The sequence below is a fragment of the Hemitrygon akajei genome, chromosome 5 (assembly GCF_048418815.1).
Source record: "Hemitrygon akajei chromosome 5, sHemAka1.3, whole genome shotgun sequence".
NCBI classification, from domain to species: Eukaryota; Metazoa; Chordata; class Chondrichthyes; order Myliobatiformes; family Dasyatidae; genus Hemitrygon; species Hemitrygon akajei.
In genome coordinates this window covers 89,615,436-89,637,903 of record NC_133128.1, presented here as the reverse complement: position 1 = coordinate 89,637,903, position 22,468 = coordinate 89,615,436, and positions in this window count along the sequence as shown.

The window sequence follows — 22,468 nt, the reverse complement described above, 5'->3', positions numbered from 1 at the left end:
TGTCAGTGAGAGGTTGAAAACGTCCTTGAATACTCCTGTGCGAGTTGGTTGACACAGGTTTTCAGAGCCTTACCAGGTACTCCATTGGGACCTTCCACCTTGCGAGGGTTCACCCTCTTTAATGACAGCCTAACATCGGCCCTGAGACAGAGATCACAGGGTCATCAGGTGCAGCAGGGATCTTCACAGCTGTAGTTGTGTTCTCCCTTTCAAAGCGTGCATAGAAGGCTTTGAGTTCATCTGGTCGTGAAGCATCACTGCCATTCATGCTATTGGGTTTCGTTTAGTAAGAAGTAATGTCTTGCAGACCCTGACAGAGTTGCCGTGCATCTGATGTTGCCTCCAACCTCGTTCGAAATTGTCTCTTCACCCTTGAAATAGGCAAATCATGCCTGGTTTTCTGGTACAGGCTTGGGTCGCCACACTTGAATGCCACAGATCTAGCTTTCAGCAGACGATGTACCTCCTGGTTCATCCACGGCTTTTGGCTTGGGAAATATTTGCCACTGTACCAGAATTTTGTCTTATCAAATTTCCCATTTTACTTTTACCAGTTTATCTCTCATTCCATTGTAATTGCTGCTGTTTAATCTTAAAATGGACAAGTGTATTATCCCTACAGTATTTAAACTCTGCCTAATCATGACCACCCTTCCTTGGATTGTCCTTGTCTCTGAAATCATTAACTAATACAGCGTATTACAGGGACAAAAAATCATTTGTGCCCAGGATAGTTCAATGTTATAAGTTTTGTCAAACTATCTGAAATGCATTCTATGAACTCATCTGCCAAACTAATTTCACCCTTTTGATTTTTGCAGTGAATGAGAACTAAAGTCTCCCAGTTGATGGTATTACTTTTGCAATAACCTCCTCAAAGATCTTGAATAATCTTCTCCCCAACAGTATGACTGCTGTTAGAAGGCCTAAAATAACTGGCATTAGTAGTTTCTGCCCCAAGTTATGTCTCATTAACCACCACCCATCCGCGTTCTGGATTTAATTTGGATTTTCTGAGCCAGGATCGTTGTGCTTTGTATGTACCACTTCTGTCATGTTGTCTGTTCTTTGAAAACATACTCTTCCCTAGAGCTTTTAGTTCCCAAGCAACCACATCTCGGTAAATGGCAATTAGATCAGAACCATTTATCTCTATTGATGTACTAATTTGCCTAATTATAGATGATTCATGCATTCAGATAAAGTGTCCTTAAATTTAACTTTTCACCATTTTCCATCAATTTGATTGTGTTTACTGATGCATTATTATTGTTAAATTCATTGCTCCTACCTGTCAGATTTTGCTTACCATTACTCAAATTACTGCATTACTCTGGGACCATCATTTTAAACTCACGTCTTTCTCCTCTCTGAACCTATCCCTATTTTTGAGTTTAAAGCTCTCTCTCTCACTCTCTCTCGTTTTCTCTCAAGTCGGAGAAACTTGGAATAAAAGCAATGTGGCAGACTGTAACATCGTAACCGTGACTGTTTGTTAGTCTCGCTGTGGGAGGGGTGACATGTCTCTGCCCCTGTTAGTGAGAGAGTGAGCCTGTGGCATGTTGAGCTGGTCGGTGAACAATAGTTTTAGTAGGACTACAGATCATGGTCTCTCTTTGGGGCTGTGCTCGTGCTTGCTTGGTGGGAGGTGAGACCTGATGCTTCCTGCTGAAATAAGTGGGGGAGGGTTGGTGCTTTGCTGCTGCTTGTGTGAGGGAGGGGGAGAGGGGCTTTCGGTCGTTCATTCTTTGGGATGTCATGGATGTCTGTGAAGAGTAAGAGTTTCAGATTGTATACTGTGTATACATTCTCTGATATTAAATTGAACCATTGAGTGATTTTTCTTGCAAGAATTCAGGTCATAGCCTAGTTCCAGTGCCTGAGCAGAACAGGTCCCTTCTTCCATGTTTCATGAATCAAAAATAGAGCGTTGCTTACGGGTTGGTCTATTAATGTACACCTGCTCCATTACTTTTATATAGTTTATGATTAGTTTCTGCTTGCGCAGAAGGTTGACACCAATTTAAAAGGAACAAAGCTGAATTGGAGTAAGGCATGCAAATCTCAGTACCCTGGGTGCCTCAGAAGAGGCTGCACTTGACCATACTTTGAGGAGACTTGGTATGTTGTCAAAGACCCTTGCAAATTTCTACAGATGGAAAAGATGGTGTGGAGCCCCGATGCAGAGGACTGAGAAAAAGCTGCAGAGAGTCATAGACTCAGCCAGTTCTACCATGGGCACGAGCCTCCTCACCATGGAGGACAACTTTAAAAGGCGATGCCTCAAGAATGTGACATCCATCACCATGCAGGGCATATCCTTTTCTCATTACTGCCATCAACAAGGAGGGACAGGAACTTGAGGATGCATACTCAATGTTTTAGGAGCAGTTTCTTCCTCACTACCATCAGATTTTTGAACAGTCCATGAACCCATGAACACTAGTTCACTATTTTGCCCTCTTTTGCACTATTTATTTACTTTTAAAAATATTACCTATTGTAACCATAGTATTTTTATGTGTTGCAATGCCACAAAACAACACATTTCATGACATATGTCAGTGGAAGTAAACCAGATCCTGATTAATTTCAGAGTAAGTAGGTGGAGGTGAAACCGAATCTCAGGATTGGACGTCCAGTCCCTCCACACCTCCATCCTCCACCAGGAAGGCCTCAAAGCTCTCCGATTCTTTCTGGTTACCAGACCCAACCAGTTCCCCTCCATCCAGTGAAATTTATACTCACTCTAAATAATTTCTTCTTTGGCTCCTCCCGCTTCCTTCAAACTAAAGGGGTAGCCATGGGCACTTGCATGGATCCCAGCTACGCCTGCCTGTTCGTTAGCTATATGGAACAGTCTGGTGATCATCCCGCACTTTTCCTATGCTACATCGATGTCTGCATTAAATAAAGAGCACTTGAAATAATGTCCATAATTAACTAGGAATCCAAGGGCATATCAGGCATTTACTGACCTGTTAGTTTAACCTTCATTGTGGAGCCATTTTTAAAACAATACTACAGGAAGAAGTTCAAGCTGGTAAAAGAGAACCCATCTCGATTTGTTAAATACAAATTTTGGCTGAATCATTTGCAGAAGCAACAGAAGAGCTTAATGAGAGGAATATGGAATATGAAAAATATCTTCTGGAAGGTTTATATGAAGTTCGATTCAAAGGACTGCTTAGCAGTATTGAGGATCATAGAATTAAAGAGTTTGGCAGCATGGAAAGGAAAATGATTTTTTAATCAGAAAGCAGGGTTAGTATTAAGTGCTTATTTCTCAAATTTGAAGATGTAGAAAATGGTTTTTGATTATATTTTTGATTATGTTAATTAGCAAGCCCATTATTAGTCCAGGGTAAAATTTCCCAATTTTTAATGTCTAGAGGAATATTTGTGCAGGAACAACGTGCTATGATGAAGAGATGAACGTATGACGACTGAGAGGACATTCATTGGTTACAGTATAAGGACTGAGAGGACATTCATTGGTTACAGTATTCACTGCTCTCACTGCTATTTGTTTTCAATTTGCTGCAGATGCTTTGTAAAAGTTGGCACTGTTCTGTAACAGACTTCTCTTTCTCTAGAGCCTCAAGAAACAGAACTCATAAAATTATGTAGGATTTACAGTGTGGAAAACACCATTTATGCTTCGTGCTCACTTTTTTATGTGCTATTTTCAGGCAGTTCTGTGAGTGACTGCAAATATGTTTGGTGGTATTATAACAGGTGTTACCTTCTGGTAAAAATGAAGCACCTAAATTTTATCCTTGACCCTCTACCTGAGTGATACACTTTGCAATCTGGTTAAATTATTTGCCATTTGCAATTATATTTCTGATGACAAATACTATTTCCCACTTCCAGCAGAAGGTGAAAAACCTCTGGGTTTCACTGCCTCAGAGGATTGTGGAGGCCAGATAATCAGAGGTGTGTAAGTAGGTGGTAAAAAGTAGATAGCAAAGGGAATTAAGGTCTATGGGGAACTAGCACAGAAGAAGAGTTAAAATCTGGGATAGAATGTCCAAGATTATGCTAAATGGCAGGTCAGACCTGAGGGATTATGTGGCCTACTCCCATTACTATTTTCATCCATTATAAACAGTTAATATGCATATATGTACACAAAGGCTTTTGTTTATTAATATGAAAACATTATGAATATGAAAGTGGTCTTACATTGAAATTCCAATTGTAATTTTCAGTATTGGAAGCATTATTCTGCAGATGATTTATACTAGGATGATTATATTGAAAGTAATTTCCGCTTGCATAATTACTGCAGTCATGAATTATCTTCAAGTCATTGCTATACAAAATATGAAAATTATGTGATGTAAGAAGTACAGACTTGGGCATAAAATAATCTTTATAATCATAATTTTGTTTTCATATAGTATCAGATGTGTTCTTAAACAAAAACACTACTTAGACCATTTGCAAGATTTAATAGCAAATCTACATTTAAACGGTGTTTTTAAAAATGAGATGTTACATGATACATTTGTAATAGGAGATTATCTTCTGCAATCTATAGGGAAGAAGCAACATTGCTAACAATAGTTTGGAATTGCTGGAATGGATATAATTATCTATTTTTTTTAAACCATGCAATAATAGAGTTTTAGCATTTTATATAAACATTACCTTATATAAATATAAGTTAGAAATGCCAAATAAATTATAATGCCAGTTTTCATACAATAAATCAATACAGAATCTTCTTGCACTGTGATCATTGAAATACTTCCTAAAACTGTTAAATGAAATTCAAAAAGTTTAGGCCTCAACTTCAGATCACATAAACTGTGATCGCCGGTAAAGTGGATGTCAATATGCGCTTATGCTCTGTTTATGAAGTGGCAGAACACATTGGTGGTATGTGTTGTGTATTTAATATGTCAGTTATATTTGAGTAATCTTGTACATATGTTGTTGACACAGTGGTGACAAGAAAACAACCTTTTCCTCAGTGTTGCAAAAACAAAAGGAGCTGGTTGTGGACTACAGGAGGAATGGAGACAGGCCAGCCGCTATTGACAGCAATGGATCTGGGGTTGAGAGGGTGAACAGCTCTAAGTTCCTCAGCATAAACATCACTGAGGACCTCACGTAGTCGGTACACACCAGTTGTGTGGTGAAAAAGGCACAATAGTGTCTCTTTCACCTCAGACATTGAGGAAGTTTGGTATGGGCCCCCAAATTCTAAGAACTTTCTACAGGGGGACAATTGAGAGCATCCTGACTGGCTGCATCACTGCCTGGTATGGGAACTGTACTGCAGGACTCTGCAGAGAGTGGTGCGGACAGCCCAGCGCATCTGAAGTTGTGAACTTCCCATGATTCAGAACATTTACAAGGACAGGTGTGCAATTTGGGCCCGTGGGATCATTGGGGACCCGAGACACTCCAATCACAATCTATTCCAGCTGCTACCATCCGGGAAATGGTACCGCAGCATAAAAGCCAGGACCAACAGGCTCCAGGACAGCTTCTTCCACCAGGCCATTGGGCTGACAAACTCACACCGATTTGAGTATATATCTATGTTACATTGACTGTTCTATTTATTATAAATTACTATGATTGCACATTGCACATTTAGATGGAGACGTAACGTAGACTTTCACCTGTCATGTATGTGAAGGATATAAGATTAAAGTCAATTCAATTGACTAAGTAGTCTTTGTGTAAATAATTCATTATGCATTATATGTACAAATACGTGAACTGTGTACATTAAGACGCTACCTCATGATGTGTGCGCATCTCGCTTAAAAGTAAAGACAAAGTTAGACTCGCATTTTGGAATTTCTGTCTTTTCCTTTAAGTTAGTTTAATATTTTGGAGTTACAAAACATAACAGTATGAATCACGACACAGGGCAGTTTAGGAATCATGGCAGCATGTATGCTGGAAGTATCCAAGCGAGCAGTTTCCAACACCATTCTCATTTAGCACTGATTTGTCATCACCCCTACCAAGCTGTGCTGGGATGACCCAGATAACACCATGTGTTAAACACATGTGGGAAACATAACATTTGGAAGTAGGAGGAACCCTTCCTTACTTCTATCTCCATCTGCAATGTTTAAAAGGATCTCAAAGACTTTCATGTGTGAAAGTGATCAGATAGTTTGGAGCTTTCTTTATAGACAAAGGATCATGGGATAGGTTTACCCATAACAACTACAAGGGGTTTCATGTGTCAGTTTGTGGAAGCTATGCACGATCAATCTCAGGAAAATGGAGAACAGATACCTTTCTCCGCTTTCCACAGGGAGCGTTCCCTCCATGACTCCCTGGTCCACACATCCCTCCCCACGGATCTCCCACCTGGCACTTATCCCTGCAAGCGTAAGTGCTACACCTGTCCCTACACCTCCTTTCATACCACCATTCAGGGCCCCAAACAGTCCTTCCAGGTGAGGCAACACTTCACTTGTGAGTCTATTGGGGTAATCTGTTGCATCCGGTGCTCCTGGTGTGGCCTCCTCTACATCGGCGAGACCTGACGCAGATTGGGGGACCGCTTCATCAAGCACCTCCGCTCCGTCCGCCACAACAGACAGAATCTCCCGGTTGCCACCCACTTCAACTCTCCTTCACATTCCCATTCGGATATGTCCATACATGGCCTCCTCTACTGCCATGATGAGGCCAAACTCAGGTTGGAGGAGCAACACCTCATATACCGTCTGGGTAGTCTCCAGCCCCTTGGCATGAACATTGAATTCTCCAACTTCCGGTAATTCCCTCCCCCTTGTTTCCCCCATCCTACTTTCACTCTGCCTCCTCCTCCAGCTGCCTATCACCTCTCTCATGATTCTGCCTTCTTCTACTATCCATAGTGCTTTCCCCTTACATTCCTTCTTCACCTTTCCTGCCTATCCCCTCCTCCGCCCCTTGATCTTTCCCCTTACTGGTTTTTCACCTGGCAACTACCAGCCTTCTCCTTCCCACCCTCCCCCCACCTTCTTTTTAGGGCTTCTGTCCCCTCCCCTTCAGTCCTGATGAAGGGTCTCGGCCTGAAACGTTGACTTTTTGTTTCCACGGATGCTGCCTGACCTGCTGAGTTCCTCTAGCGTGTTGTGTGTGTTGCTTTGACCACAGCATCTGCAGTGTACTTTGTGTTTATCTTTCTTTCATATCCTGATGATTGTTTGTGTTCGTGATTCATGTCAGTTCAGTGGGTCCTGCAGTAGCTTGCATGGAAATAGATTGCTGCCCAAGTTCATGGCTCCGTTCTCCACTGAGGTGTCCACAGACAAGTGCAAAATGCATTTATAATGCAATACGTGAATTTACCATGAAAAGAATGGGAATCCATTACTGGATGTTCAAGCAAAGTCTGGATGATCTTTGGGATGCAATTGCAACATAACAAATGAAGATCCCTGGACTTGGTATCACTTTCTGTATCCCTACACATCTTCAATGGTTGGGCCGTTCCAGTGAGTATATACAGTGTACAACCTGAAACTCTTACTCTTTGCAGACATCCACAAAACAGAAGGGGAAAAAAAACCCAAAGAATGAATGACAGAAAACGTTCTTAGTCATGCTGAGTCCTTACCTGAGTATGTTCAGCAAGATGCTTGGGAGGAGCAGAGGAGAATGTGCAGTGACTGTAACTGTAACTGCAGTGATAGATCAGTGAGAATCCCTTACTTCCAATAAGGAACTTGAATGGCACCAACAGGATTCAGCAACGCCTTCAGGAATGGGCAAATTAGTGGCAAGTGAAAGAGGTGGTATGTTTGAAAGTGGCAGAGTGTCACAACAGCAAGAGTTGCAGCTTAACAGCTTCACTGGATGGGGTTCAATCCTGATCCTTGGTGCTGCCTGTGTGGAGTAGGTATATCCCAAAAAGATGCCAGGCTGTAAATTAAATGGCTATTTTGCTATGATGGTTACTCTGAGAGCAGATCATAGACTGTTTGGACAGAATGACCTCCTATGTCAATAGGAAATATGAAAATTGGCCAAAAGAAACTTATGACTATCATGTCAATTGTGAAAGGGATATGTGTGTGTGTGTGTGTGTGTGTGTGTGTGTGTGTGTGTGTGTGTGTGTGTGTGTGTGTGTATCTGTGTGTGTGTACGTGTGTGTGTATGTGTGTGTGTGTGTGTGTGTGTGTGTGTGTGTGTATATATGTGTGTGTGTATGTGTGTGTGTGTGTGTGTGTGTGTGTGTGTATCTGTGTGTGTGTACGTGTGTGTGTATGTGTGTGTGTGTATATATGTGTGTGTGCGTGTGTGTATGTGTGTGTGCACGCACACACACACTAGCGGACAGCATAGTGAGTATCCTGTGGTGTACGTGAAATATTTTTCATGAAACAGTGTTATGTACCTGTTGGGAGAGACCCTACAAGTCCATGAGCTGGGCTACTGGATGTCTGGTAAGGGAAGTCAGGTCCAGTTACTTAACATAGTCAACAGTTATGGGATAAGGTGGGATTCTGCAACTTGGACTAAAAGACTGGATCATTTAAAGAATAGCATTTGTGGGAAGGAAGGATATACAGAAGCCCATGGCATTCCAACTCTGTCATGCCCCCTCCTCCACCTCCACTTTGATCAGCCAACTGATCTGTCCGAGGAAGGAAAAGAAGATGAGAACTTGCAGAGTTGCATTTCAGTAATTAAATGTTGTGTTTCAGAAACTATGACTGACAAATGAAAGTGCTTGTTCGGTTAACTACGGAACTCTTTAGGAGATGTTGCAGTAATCTGGTCGCAGCTAAACAGGTAAGAAAGCAGTAGATTTCATCGAAGTGGTTGAACCCAAGAACAAACATTGCTGGAGTGGGGATCTAAAATGGAGACCCAGTAGCTAAGAGAAGAGTAAAGGAGAACATAGCTACAGCTCAAGAGGTCAGGCAACAGTACAAACTAGAGTGAAACTTAGGGAAGGTGCGGTAGGGAGGAAACCCAGGGAGAGGTGATAGTACATTATTTTTCAAGGATTCATCACATGATGCTGACAGTTCTGGTTCACCTTACAAAAAACCATGATAGAGACACGAGAGCTCTGGGTGCTTGAGTGGGTTTGGGATCACAGAATGCTGTAGTTACTGAGTTTGAGTTTGCAGAATCAGAAGCTGACGTATAGAAGGGCAGTGTCAATTCACAGCGATCCATGTTGGGGGCAAAATTGGCCTAAAGTCAATACAGATTGCAGGAATGTTACAGCAGACACAGGAAAAGCAGGAAGTCTATAGTCCAAAGCCGGGCTATGATGGATGCTTACGGAAACAAATCGCAGGCATGGAGCAGATGAAAGGCATGTAAAGGAATGCAACCATGATTTCCACCTTTCTCATACGTCTGTTTGGCACTGCTTAGGGAGCTTCAGACTGAAAACACACATGTAGTTCATGGAGAAAGCAACAAAACCAATGGTCCAACACTTTTCATTGATAATCTGAACAAGCGGAGCACAATGGATCATCTCAGTGTGTTGCAGACTCACTGAGACCAAGAAGGCAAAGCAGAGCAGATCCGTTGCAAAGATTCAAAAAGGAACAAACCGGGGAGACACTTAGTTTGGGCATTGGAAGCAGGAATGTCAGGAAACAAAGCAATGTGAATCTGAAGGAAGGGTAAAGGGTATGAAAGTTCAAAGCAAATTTGTTATGTGAGTACATATATGTCATCATACACAACCTTGAGATTTATTTTCTTGCGAGCGTTCACAGTAAATATATATGAGAAACACAACAGAATGAATGAAAGACCCCCTCCCCAACCAAATTGCAAAAGACAACAAAACCATGCAGATATAAAAAGAAATAATAACAACAATAATAATAAATAAGTAAGCAATAAATATCAAGAACATGAGATGAAGAGTCCTTGAAAGTGAATCCATTGGTTGCGGGAACAGTTCAGTGATGGGGTGAGTGAAGTTATCCCCTCTGGTTCAAGAGCTTGTTGCTTGAGGGGTAGTAACTGTTCCTGAACCAGGTGGTGTGAATCAGGAGACTCCTGTACCTCCTTCCTGATGGCAGCAGTGAGAAGAGGGCATGTCCTGGGTGGTGGGGGTTCCTGATGATGGGTGCTGCTTTCCTGCAACAATAGACTTCGTAGATAGTTCAGTTGTGGGGAGGACTTTACCTGTGATGGACTGGGCCGTATCCATTACGTATCCTGGTATGTTTCCATGCCAGGCCATGATGCAACCAGTCAATATACTCTCACCATACAACTGTGGAAGTTTTAGATGACATGAAGGATCTTTGCAAACACCTAAGAAAGTATAGGCGCTCCCATGCTTCCTTTGTCACAGCATGTTTTGTGGACGGATTCTCTAAAATAATAACACCAATAAATTTGGAGTTGCTGACCCTCTCAAGCTCCGTTCCTCTGATGAGAACTGGCTCATGGACCTCTGGTTTCTTCCTCCTACATCAATAATCAGCACCTTGGTCTTGATGACATTGAGTGAGAGGTTGTTGTTATGACACCACTCAGCCATATTTTCAGTCTCTCTCCTATATCCCTATTTGTTGCCTATGATTTGGTCATTAGGGTCCTGTTGGAGTCCATGACCTACAGCTACAACTCAAACAATGGCTCTCCAGGGGCAGCGGGTTCTCATTCTCGGACTCGACCTGTAGCCCGGTGTTTCGATAACCTCCAGGTGTGGCCTTCGTGGATAGTTTATCGCCGATGTCGCTGACTGAAGCATCGGGATAGCAGGAGGAGTGCGCCTCTGTCGGAAGGCTCACCGATGTCGCTGACTGAAGCATCGGGATAGCAGGAGGAGTGCGCCTCTGTCGGAAGGCCCCTGCATTCCAGCAATCTCTCTCTCTCTCTCTCGATGGTGAGTGACAGTCTGTTGGCCCCCGAGTTGGGGGACTTGGACAAGCGACGCAGCGGATCATAACACTGTAACAGTGAACTGCAGCAGTGATATCTCTCTTTCCTTTGCTAGTGAGAGAGAGTCTGTCTGAGATGTCGAAGAGTTGGGATGGACTGCAGTTTTTCGTTGGACTTGAGATCATGGTCTCTTTGGGGGCTTTGCTTTTGCTTGCATGGTGGGGGTGGGGGGGGTCAGTGCTTTTTCTGAAGCAAGTGGGGGTAGTGTTGATGCTTTTGCTACTGCTTGTGTGTGGGAAGGAGGAGGGGAACTTCAGGGTTCTAATGTTTCTCTCATTCATTCTTTGTTTTTTTCTGTGAAGAGAGAACATTTCAGTTTGTATCTTGAAAGCATTCTGTGATATTAAATTGAATCATTGAAATTGACAGTGGTGTCATCAGCAAACTTAAAAATGGCATTGGAGCTGTGCTTAGTGTCACAGTCATAAGTGTAAAGTGAGTAGAGCAGGGGGCCAAGCACACAGCCTTGCAGTGCACCTGTACCGATGGAAGTTGTGGAGGAGATGTTGCCAATCTGGATGGACTTTCCAATACTGGGTATCAGAAGAAACCAAGGTTGAGACAGCAAGAAGATGCTGATCTAGATCACATAAAACAGTGTGTTCAAAGTTACAAAGATAATCTTATGAATGCCATGATTACAGAGAAAGATGTAAGACCAAATACGTATGATACCTTTTTTGAATCATGAATGCACAAATAAACATCAAAGATGTTACATACAGTTTGCAATAATAAGCAAAAACAAAGCAGAAAGTGCCAGAAATTCTGAATAGTTTAGGCAGTATCTGTGGAAAGGGAACTAGAGTGTAAGGCCTGCACAGGCAGGCACCTCCCAGTCTCCACCCAGCTAACAGGAATCACCTGCTACTTGTTTCCAACTCATTACCTGCAGCCTATTTAAACCCAGCTCTCAGCCACAATCCTTGTTCACTTATTTGAACCAGCCAGCCTCAACCATTTGCTCTTAACCTTCACTTACATTACTGCCTGTGAGTTTAGTATCTGTTCTCACTTATCTTGTGGCCCCTTGTTATCTTGCAGTTGAGTATTAAAGTCATTGTTCAATGCTGAATCATCTCCACTGCTCTGCGTTTGCACCAAGCCTCCTCTACATTTCTTGATACGGTTGACATTACAGGTCAAAGACCCTTCGTTGGAACAGAGGGAATGAACATGGAGACCAGGAAATCGGGTGATTAACAAGTAACCAAATTTATAACTACAGATAAAAAAATTAACAAATTCAATAACTTCATAGGTGGAAATATGTTTTCTTAAAGGGGAAATGGTGTAGGCTTGTGTTAGATAAGATGAATCTTCAGACCCGTTGAGAGTTACTGCCTACAATAAAGAGTTTTCTGTTTATAACTCTCCTCTCTTTATTTCCATATGCCAGTAGCAAAGTAAAGGAGTTTGCATACACCACAGCCTCTAGATGAAGTCCCATCCCACCTGGTCTTTGCTATTGTTGCTGGGTTGAGCATATTGGCCATATTCCAGGTTGTATCTTTGAGTTCAAGTTTCATTGTCATTTAACTATGTATGAAAACCCATGAATGCAGCCAAATGAGATAGTGTTACTCCGGGGCCAAGGTGCAAAACACAATAGCAACAGTTACACACAACACAAGGCATATATACGGTATCAGTAAAATACTCACACACAAACAATATAGTCCAAGACCCTCAGTCCGCGAATGTTGCAGCAGTCTGCAGATGAACACAGTACACTTCTGTTGAGCGAACACTCGGGGGCAGCATGGACTCCATCTTGGACGCCGCACCACGCCGACTCCCAATGCCTCTCTCCTGGGTGACTTCACCACTAGAGCTATTGCAGATCAAGAAGGCAGCCCTCTAGAATCTTCACAAGCACAATAATTAAAAAATCTTTAACTCATCATCTGTTTGTGGTGTTCACGACCCTTGTGTAAATTATAGAGATAGCAGCAACAATTCTTATGCTGCCTATCATCTCATTGTCTGCTCAGCCAAGTTCATGACTGCAAGGCCCAAGCAAATGATCATTCCAAGCGTTAATTGTACTTCTAATGGAGAAAAATATTATATGATCTTTGACTAATCCTCCCTGTGCTTTGTTTGTGTGATCAGGAGTGTGTGTCATAAAATGTAGACATGAAGGTTAGAGTAGGGACGGAGGCTTGCCATTGTATATGTTGGATTTGATTGACAGGGGTTGTTATTTTAATGGTGGATGCATTTTGCAAGTGGTGCAGTAATTGACAGCTGAGATTTATGCACTGACCCTCATCTTTGTTTTAATTAGTCCCTTGGGATTAAGGGTGTCTGGCTTCCAGTCTGGTTCTGCCGTTTCTGAAATGACTGATGATGCTCTTATCAGACCCACATGTTACCACAGGCAGAGCAGGATTTGCCTGATGGCATAGGAGTGTGGGTAACTTGTGAGATGGTTCACTGCTTCTCATTGTTTCTATCATCTGTGTTGTGTTTCTTTGCCTCCTGACACACAGACTCAAAGTCTCAGTGCCACCCCAGATATACCTTCTCCACTTTGAGTCATTAGAGGCCTAGGATTTTTCAGGATTTGGAGGTTCTGAGGACATCCTAGTCTTTTCTTTTAGCCAGCTATCAGAAGGATAGGGCAGCTGGGCAGAAGGGTTGGGGTGGCTCTATTGATAAAACCTTTAATCAATCAAATCGAATCTTTAGAAAGAAGGGACATAGATTTGAAAGATGCGGAATCCTTGTAGATAGAGTTATAAAAAGGCAAGCGTAAAAGCAAAGAGCAGAAGACAAGGATGCCTCTTTAGGTGAGGAGGGATTTCTGTAGCCAGAGGGTGGTGAATCTGAGGAATTTATTGCCACTGATGGCAGTGAAGGTCAAGTCATTGGGTGTACTTAAAGCAGAGGTTGATAGCTTGTTGATTATGTTACAGGGAGACTGTAGGAGAATTGAGTTGAAAGAGACAATAATTCCACCATGATAAAACATTGGAGCAGACTTGAAGGAACAAATGGTCTAGTTCTGCTCCTAAATCTTATGGTCTGATAGTCTAGTGGTCACCTGGCAATCTCTTGCTACAGGAAAGATTGAAAGAGAGTTTGATGTTGAGCTTGAAAATAACATAGTTGTGTTACTGGAGTCAACTGAATGAACTTAGGGCCCCAGTCCTGGGACGTTGCCCTGGGAGAGGATGTTGACTTTGGTTTGATTGTACTGCCAATGGATTTGAAGGACTCGTAGGAATGACATTGATGATGTTTTGGTGCCATTGTTCAAGTGTCACAAGCTTGTAAGGGGGCAGGGATCAGTGTTTCCTGTTAGACCACTTATTTTGTGCCAGGTTTTGAAGGCTTGTTCTTCAAACACCCTTGACCAGTTGCAGTAAGTGTGCTTAGTAAATGTCTTACACAAGCGTGGTCATGAATGGGTGTTCAAAGTTGAGTTTGATGTTCCCAATGGACACTTTATTGTAACATGATAGAGAAAACCTTTCTCCTGCTTTCCACTTTTCCCACCAGTGCATTCAGTGTTATGTTAGAAAATTGAGGTGTCTGGTCTCAGCCTTATTCTAAAGACCATTCCCAAGCCTTTGGATTGACTTCAGTCAGGCTTTAAGTAGCCCCGCCCCACCAGAAAACCAGAAATACAGGCTTGTCTTCAATGAGTGCTGACTAGCTTCAACTAGTGTCAACAACTCAGAGGCATTATGTAAGTACTATGTATCATGATAATGTATTTCTGTATGCACATCATGAATGGACGTGGGTTGATTGTCATGGTGATTCCACCTAAAATGTGCAATCTTTTCAATTTCTGTCCCTTATTTGGCAGCATAATTCATCACCCGCAGTGGCACTCCTACCTCATTGAGAATCTCAGCAATATATTCAGCAGAGATTTTGGGAAGGTGTGTCTCATTATGTCATGGAAATATGGTAGGCAGAACAGCAGTGGATAAAATAGATTGACAACTGAGTAAAACAGCTGAGTTGCTGTTGAAAACTAAAGCAGAATCAGAAACAATTCTAAACTCTCAGTGTGTCCCTTGTTACCTACTGTCTTACTATCTTGAAAACAAAGTAGACAATAAATATTACATGCTGTGATTTATGATGTATAATGTATTGTGTTGCTATAAATTACAGAAGTAATCTTTCTGTCAAGTCAATGACATAAAATACCCTATGTGCTTCATCTGGTGGACATGCTCATCTTCTCATTCATGACTCCCAGGTAACTAATTGTTTTTAAAATCCAGCAAACAGCAATCTGTTCTGGCTGTCAAGACTCTTAGCTTGTTTCTGTCTCAGAGACATTCATTACAAGTCAGTTACACCCTTTGCATTTTTTTGATTTTATGAAGCTGTCTTCTGCAATCATAGGCACCAATGTTAGTTTTCCAAGTTGTTATTAATTTTGAGCATAATTAGTTCTGCATCTTAGCAGCGGTTTGCTTCAGATTTTAGAGCCAAACACGTGGAACACAGGTGTTGTTCCTGAGTGAGTTGGAAAAAGAGGGAGGCTGTGCCTGGAGATTGAAGAAGCAGCACTCACAACAGCTTGTGCTTTGTTCTAGCGAGATTGCACACAATTTTTAATTTCATTCTTTCGACCTAGAATTGGCAGAAATGTACAAAGTTGGCTGGTCATAGTGCAGAAATGTTCACAAGCCACCAAGGTTGTTTCATTACACTTTGTGAACATACTTGAAACGTCCTCTTTCTACTTGCTAATATTTAGTGACAGGACAATGTATTTGCTTCGAGAGTCTGGTTATGGGCATGCAAATATCTTGGTCCACCCATTGGACCACTGAGTGTATTTGGGTGCAAGAGATACAGCAGGTGATGCAAATCTTGATCAGCATACAAAAACAATGCTGGAGGAACTCAAGCTGGTCAAGCAGCATCTATGGAAGGAAATAAACAGCAGATGTTTTGGGTCCCGACCCATCATCAGGAAGAGCTGAGGAAGGGGCTCAGCCTGAAATGCTGACTGTTTATTTCCCTCAAAAGATGCTGCCTGATCTGCTGAGTTCCTCTAGCATGCTGTGAGTGTATTTAGGACCTCATTGCTGGGAATCCTGGCCTTGGAGAAGATGCTGACATTGGTTCTCTTATCCTGCCAATGGATTTGGAAAATTTTCTGGAGACAATATTGGTAAAATGCCTCTAGTACTTTGAATTAGCTGCATAGGTAGTCAATATCTTATACAGGAGGACGCAGATCTCTGCTGCTTGGTAGATCAAGAGCTTTGTGCAGAATTTGAGGTACTACTTATAAAATATTATTTTATCCAGTTGGTTCAAGACAGTGTTGGTGTAGTGAAGGTAAAGACTCTCAAAGAATGGGAATGGGTTCATGTCTTCAGGGTCTGATTGTGAACCTTTGTTCTGGGGGCCAGTGTTGTAGAGTGGGGTCACGTTATTAGACAGGCTCTGTTTCAGTAAGGAGAACTGTAGTTCCACTTCCTCATTCACTAAACAATATGAGTTGAGGATTACTTAGAAAATGCAGGTACGCAAGCATCACTTGGAGGACAACTGAGGTTGGGGTGACATTGGTTGAGTAGTTCCCTATTTGTCCTGTTCATTAGTTCCAGCAGAAACATTGCAATGAGAAGTATTGAGAAAAATCTTGAAGTGATGATGCAGCTTTGCTTGATAACAGTCTACATTGAGAGTGGGTCTGTTGTAGAGCTGACGGTTAAGATCATGGCTTGCATGTGTTGTGTAGCAGGAGTAGTTTGGAGCCCACTTTAATAATAAAGTATTGTTGTCCTCCTTAACTAATGAAATCAAATGTTTTTATAAGGACAAAAGGGACATTTTCTATGGTCAATGCTGCTCTCTGCATTTCTCTTGATATTTAATGCTGGTGTCCATGCCTAAAATGGATGGAATCTGCACTTCATTTTAGAGAGCTGCCCTTTAGCTACTTGGAGGAGACAATTGAGGATTCTGGAAGACAGCAGGGAGATCCCTCAAGATTTACTGTAATTAGATTTGTGTTCTTTCTTGAAGATAGTCATAGTTACAGTGTCTTTGAGGTCTCCAGAACATTGTCCCCTTCCCACTGTGTTTCCAGAGACAAGCACAAGACTTCATAGCTGCAGTACGTGCTGAGCACAGCCACTGGAATCCATTAGATTGTGTCATTATTTGGATGAGAGAGCATGAGGAAATCAGCATCACAGTACTATGACCTTTCCATGGACCATCTCCTTTATCTCCATCAGTCTGAGTGGGAGATAAGGTGGGATAAAAAAAGAAGAGGGGGTGGGAGTAAAGAGTAGGGAGCGAAGCGGGGGAGAAGGATAGGAGGGGAGACGTTGCAGGGAAAAGAAATAGGGTGAAGGGAAATGGGGAATGGGGAGGACAAACAGAAATTTGAACAGGGAGATAAGAAGGAGGAGGAGGAAATGAGAGAAGGATCCTGAGGGGAGTAGAGGAGGAAGGCATTGCATCTAACAGTTAATCCATAAATTTTGTACTAAGAACGAGAATTCAGAAATACAGGAACGGCCAGTACCTTGCCAGTGAGGCAAAATAACTCCTACCATGGCAAGCTCCTATCATAACCATTGTTGGAGTTATTCTGACCACCCAGTTTGCCCTGAAGGCATGACATGAGAGCACAAAAGTATACTATATATAAATACTTAGGAAAGTCCTTAGTTTGCATGTCATAGATTCACTTTCAGCTTCACCACTTGAGCCACCTCTCCTTGAGTGATCTTTCATAGTTGCACTAACTTCATCACATTTCTCTATACATTTTCAAATTACTTCTGAATGCCCTTGTTAACACCAAAGGAGTGCTGGTACATGCTGTTGACTGGTGATATCAGTGGGCTGGGGTAGGGAGGTCTGGACTATAATAATGCGTATTCTACATCCTTGCATTTTATTGATATTCTGTATGGGTTTGTTGACTTGTGCGTGCGAGGACTGGGTAGCAAGCTGCGTTCCCCCAGCAGGGGGAGGGTGATGGGCATCGGGACTCTTATCATGTGAATGTGATCTTGTGTGTGACTGTTGGTAATCTGGCTTTGCACCTTGACCCCGTAGTATGCTGCTTCATTTGGCTATATTCATGAGTGAATATATGGTTAAGTGACAATTAAACTTGAATTGTTTAATAGTTTAATGGAGTGAGTTTGAAAAAATCTCTAAGCACTGTATGAAAACCATTTATTCATCCTTGTCCCATTTGATGCATCTTTAGTCATCTTAATCCTTTCTTCTCCTTGATCCTGATTACTAGATTCCACTTTTATATGCTTCTGTTTACTGGAGTTTAATGCTCCCCTTTGACTCTCCTATTTAATGTTTACACAATGAATATGATTGGATTGGTGGCGAGGCAGCCTTGATTAGTGGAATATGCCCATAAGAGCAAACAACTTATGCCATCTTTCTTGATGCTTCTACACCTGTCACTCGCTAATTTAACAAGACAATTTCTCTTCCTTGACAAAAGAGGGAAAGGACATTTATTATTATATACAGCAGGAAGCCGGCAGATGCTGGAAATCCAAAGTAACACACGCAAAATGCCGCAGGAACTCAACAGGTCAGGTAGTATCTATGGAAATGAATAAACGGTCAATGGTGGGGATGAGACCCTTCTACAGGACTGGAAAGGAAGGCGGAAGGCACCAGAATAAAAAAGGTTGAGGGTGGGGGGGGGGGGGAGGAGAAGGAGGATCTTTAGAAGGTGATAGGTGAAGCCAGGTGGGTGGGAAACATAAAGGGCTGGAGACGAAGGAATCTGATAGGACAGGAGAGTGGACCATTGGAGAAGGGGATATATTATATGCCGGGCAGTCAAATGGTTGAACACCACGCAGCAAGGCCACCATTATTATTTGCATCTGAGTGGCAAATTGAGTACTAGGTGCTCGGAAGAGGACAATAAAACAACACATTACCTTACTGATTTGGTTCAAAACCAATCTGTAATAACAAATAGAAATTAAACTGACAAAATCTTCATCATCAGAAGTTCAACGTATTCCATCACTAGGAAACAAGAGTGGATTGGATTCACTAGCTGATTGCAGAGGGACAACAGAACAGAACTCTGTTGTTAAGGTGATCAATGGCCCTGTTGATTTTCACCCGATGCAAAAGTGTAGCCATCCCCTTTGAAATGAGAACATTTAGATCCTGCATCTGACTTCCCATTTTACTGTTGTTTATGATTCAACATGTCAGTCATGTCACTTACCTTGCACCAGAAAAATGGCAATTACCAAATGAGATCGGGCTGTACTGCATTTGTGCAGATGGACTGAACTCCTCATGATGAGGAGCCTTCTATGAAATAGATCCACTAATTGCTGCATGATAACTAAAACAAAAAATATAGGAAGACAGCATGTTGTGGGTGATGAAACTTCATCAGCCTGAAGCATTAATTGCTTTTCTTAATACAGATCCTGGTCGATCTGTGTGTTTCCAGCAGTTCCTGTTTTAATTTCGATTTCTAGCATCTGTGGTTTCTTTGTTTCACCATATGAACAGTTTACCCAATAGGTCATAATGCCAACAGCAGCAGTTTCACAAAAGGATCTGAGTTGTTCCAACTCTTCCTTGACTTCTATGACTGAAATTAAGATTGTTGTCTTTGATAGAGAGATTCTGCTTACCTGCCGATTAGTTGCTCTATTTTCCATTGTTGAAGTGCCAGAAGTTCAATGACTGAAGTATTTTGAGACATGTTCAGGGTGTGAATGCTTATGCAAATCTGTTGTGATACATTGTAATCAATCACATCTTGATAATATTAAAATCAATTGTATTAGAAACCCCAAAGTGAGTATCCATGAATGTTAACAAATTCGGATAAATAATGGGAACAAATTAATAAAAGATCAAGTAGGTTGTGATTACGAAAAAATAAATTCTAAAGCTAGAATCATCCCAGAACAGTTTGTGCTTTGCTGGAAGTGTGGCTTAAGCTGATTATACACTGCCAGTGAAGGTCATGAAGAAGTTCTGTCCCTGTCTCCAGAATACACCTGGAGACATGCTTCTGACCTCTATTCATTGCTAACTGGTAAGAGGGTAGCTAGAGAAAGGGTAGGCCCACTCAAGGACAAAGGAGGAAATTTATGCCAGGATGTAAATGAGGGTGCAAAATAACTACAGGCAGTCCCTGGGTTACATATGAGTTCCGTTCCTGAGTCCGTCTTTAAGTCGGATTTGTACATAAATCAGAACAAGTACATACGGTATTATTTAGCGTCAGTTAGTCAAACGTTTGTCTTAGTATATAGTATATATTTTACCTTTCTATGCATATAAAACCCTTAAGAAACATACATATTCCAATAATTAAACCACTGCATTGCTTAGTAATAATTGTAGCTTTCATCAGGGCAGGGCCTTTCACAGGCTCCATTACTCTCACTTTATCCTCTATCCTTTAAAATTGTTCTGATTGTTGACCGACTGTAGCCTAACGCTTTTCCAATGACTGATGCGTTTCACCTCTTTCCAAACGTTTTATTATTTCCACTTTATTTTCAATCGCGATCGCTTCCCATCAATGGAACAGAAACACCACGGGCGGCGGGTCCTGAGGTCCACTGGGTCCTAAGGACCACTGCACTGAATTCCCACCGCACTGAGACAGGCTAAATGGGACAAGTGGGGGCTGTGCTGGGTTTGGGTATTTGATCCTCCACAATATTCTGTGTGGGAATCTAAACAGGGGTGGTGTTTCTCTATTGGTAAAAAAATGAAATCAAATCATTTGAAAGAGGTGACATAGGGTTGGAAGGTGCTGAATCATTGTAGATTAGGGCTAAACAACTGCAAAGGTAAAAAGACCCTGATGGGAGTTATAGACCCCCAAACAGTAGTAAGGACGTGGTTTACAAATGACAAAAGGAGATAGAAAATGCATGTCAAAAGGGCAATATGACAATAGTGAAGGGGGATTTCAATATTCAGGTAGACTGGGAAAATGATGATGGTGACGGACCCCAAGAGGGGGAATTTCTAGAGTGCCTATGAGATGGCTTTTTAGAGCTGCTTGTGGTGAATCCCAATACGGGACCAGCTATTCTGGATTGGGTGTTGTGCAATGAACCAGAATTGATTAGAGAACTTAAGGTAAAAAAAAGCCCTTGGGGACATGATCATAATATTAACAAATTCACCCTGAAAGTTGAGAAGGAGAAGCTAGAGTCAGATGTATCAGTATTACAATGGAGTAAAGGAAATTACAGAAGCATGAGAGAGGAATTGGCCAAAATTAATTGGGAAAAAAACACTGGCAAAAATGACAGCAGAGCAGCAACAGCTGAAATTTCTGCAAGCAACTCAGAAGGTGCAGGATATATATACCCCAAAATGGAAGAAGTATTCTAAAGGCAAGATGACACAACCGTGGTTAATAAGAGAACAAAGCCAAAGAGAGGGCATATAATAGAATAAAAATTGGTGGGAAGTTAGAGGTAGGAAGAAGCTTTTAAAATCCAACAGAAAGCAACAAAAAAAAAGTAATTAAGGAAAGGATGGAATATGAAAGTAAGTTAGCCAATAATATTAAAGAGGATACCAAATGTTTCTTCAGATACAAAAAGTGTATAAGAGAGGTGAGAGTAGACAACGTTCACAGGAAATCAGTGCTGGAGAGGTAGTAATGGGAGATGTGGAAATGGCAGACAAACTAAATAATTAGTTCATCAGTCTTTACTGTAGAAGACTTCTAGTAGTATGCTAGTAGTTCCAGGGTGTCAGGGGTCAGAAGTGTGTGAAGTTGCCACTACTAGGGAGAAAGTTCTTGGGAAACTAAAAGGTCTGAAAGTAGATGGGTCACCTGGACCTGATGATATACACCCTGGGGGTCACATATCTCTGTTAAATGATGATGTTGACCTGTTGTTGCGCTGGTTAAAAACAATGGGTTCTGCTTATTTATGGTTTCATTTTCAACCTTTGCAATAGTGGGCAACCCATCACAATAGTAATCAAAACCAGAGGAAATAGAAACATTCTTGATACTACAATAGTTATGTCACCTGGACCAGATGGACTACACTCCAGGGTTCTGAAAGAGGTAGCTGAAGAGATTGTGGAGACATTAGTAATGATCTTTCAAGAATCAATTGATTCTAGGATGGTTACAGAGGAATGGAAAATTGCAAATGTCACTCCACTCTTCAAGAAGGGAGAGAGACAGCAGAAGAAAGGAAACTGTAGGCCAGTTAGTCTGACCTCAGTAGTTGGGAAGATGTTGGAATCAATTGTTAAGGATGAGGTTTTGGGTACTTGGAGGGACATGATAAAATTGGCTGTAGTCAGCATGGTTTCTTCAAAGGAAAATCTTGCCTGACAAATCTGTTGGAATTCTTTGAAGAAATAACAAGCAGGATAGACAAAAGAATTGCTTAATGTTGTGTATTGGATTAGCAGAAGCCCTTTGACAAGGTGCCACACATGAAGCTTCTTAACAAGATAAGAACCCATGAAATTACAGGAAAGATACTAGCGTGGATAGAGCATTGGCTGATTGGCAGGAGACAAAAGGTGGGAATAAAAGGAGCCTTTTCTGATTGGCTGCTGGTAA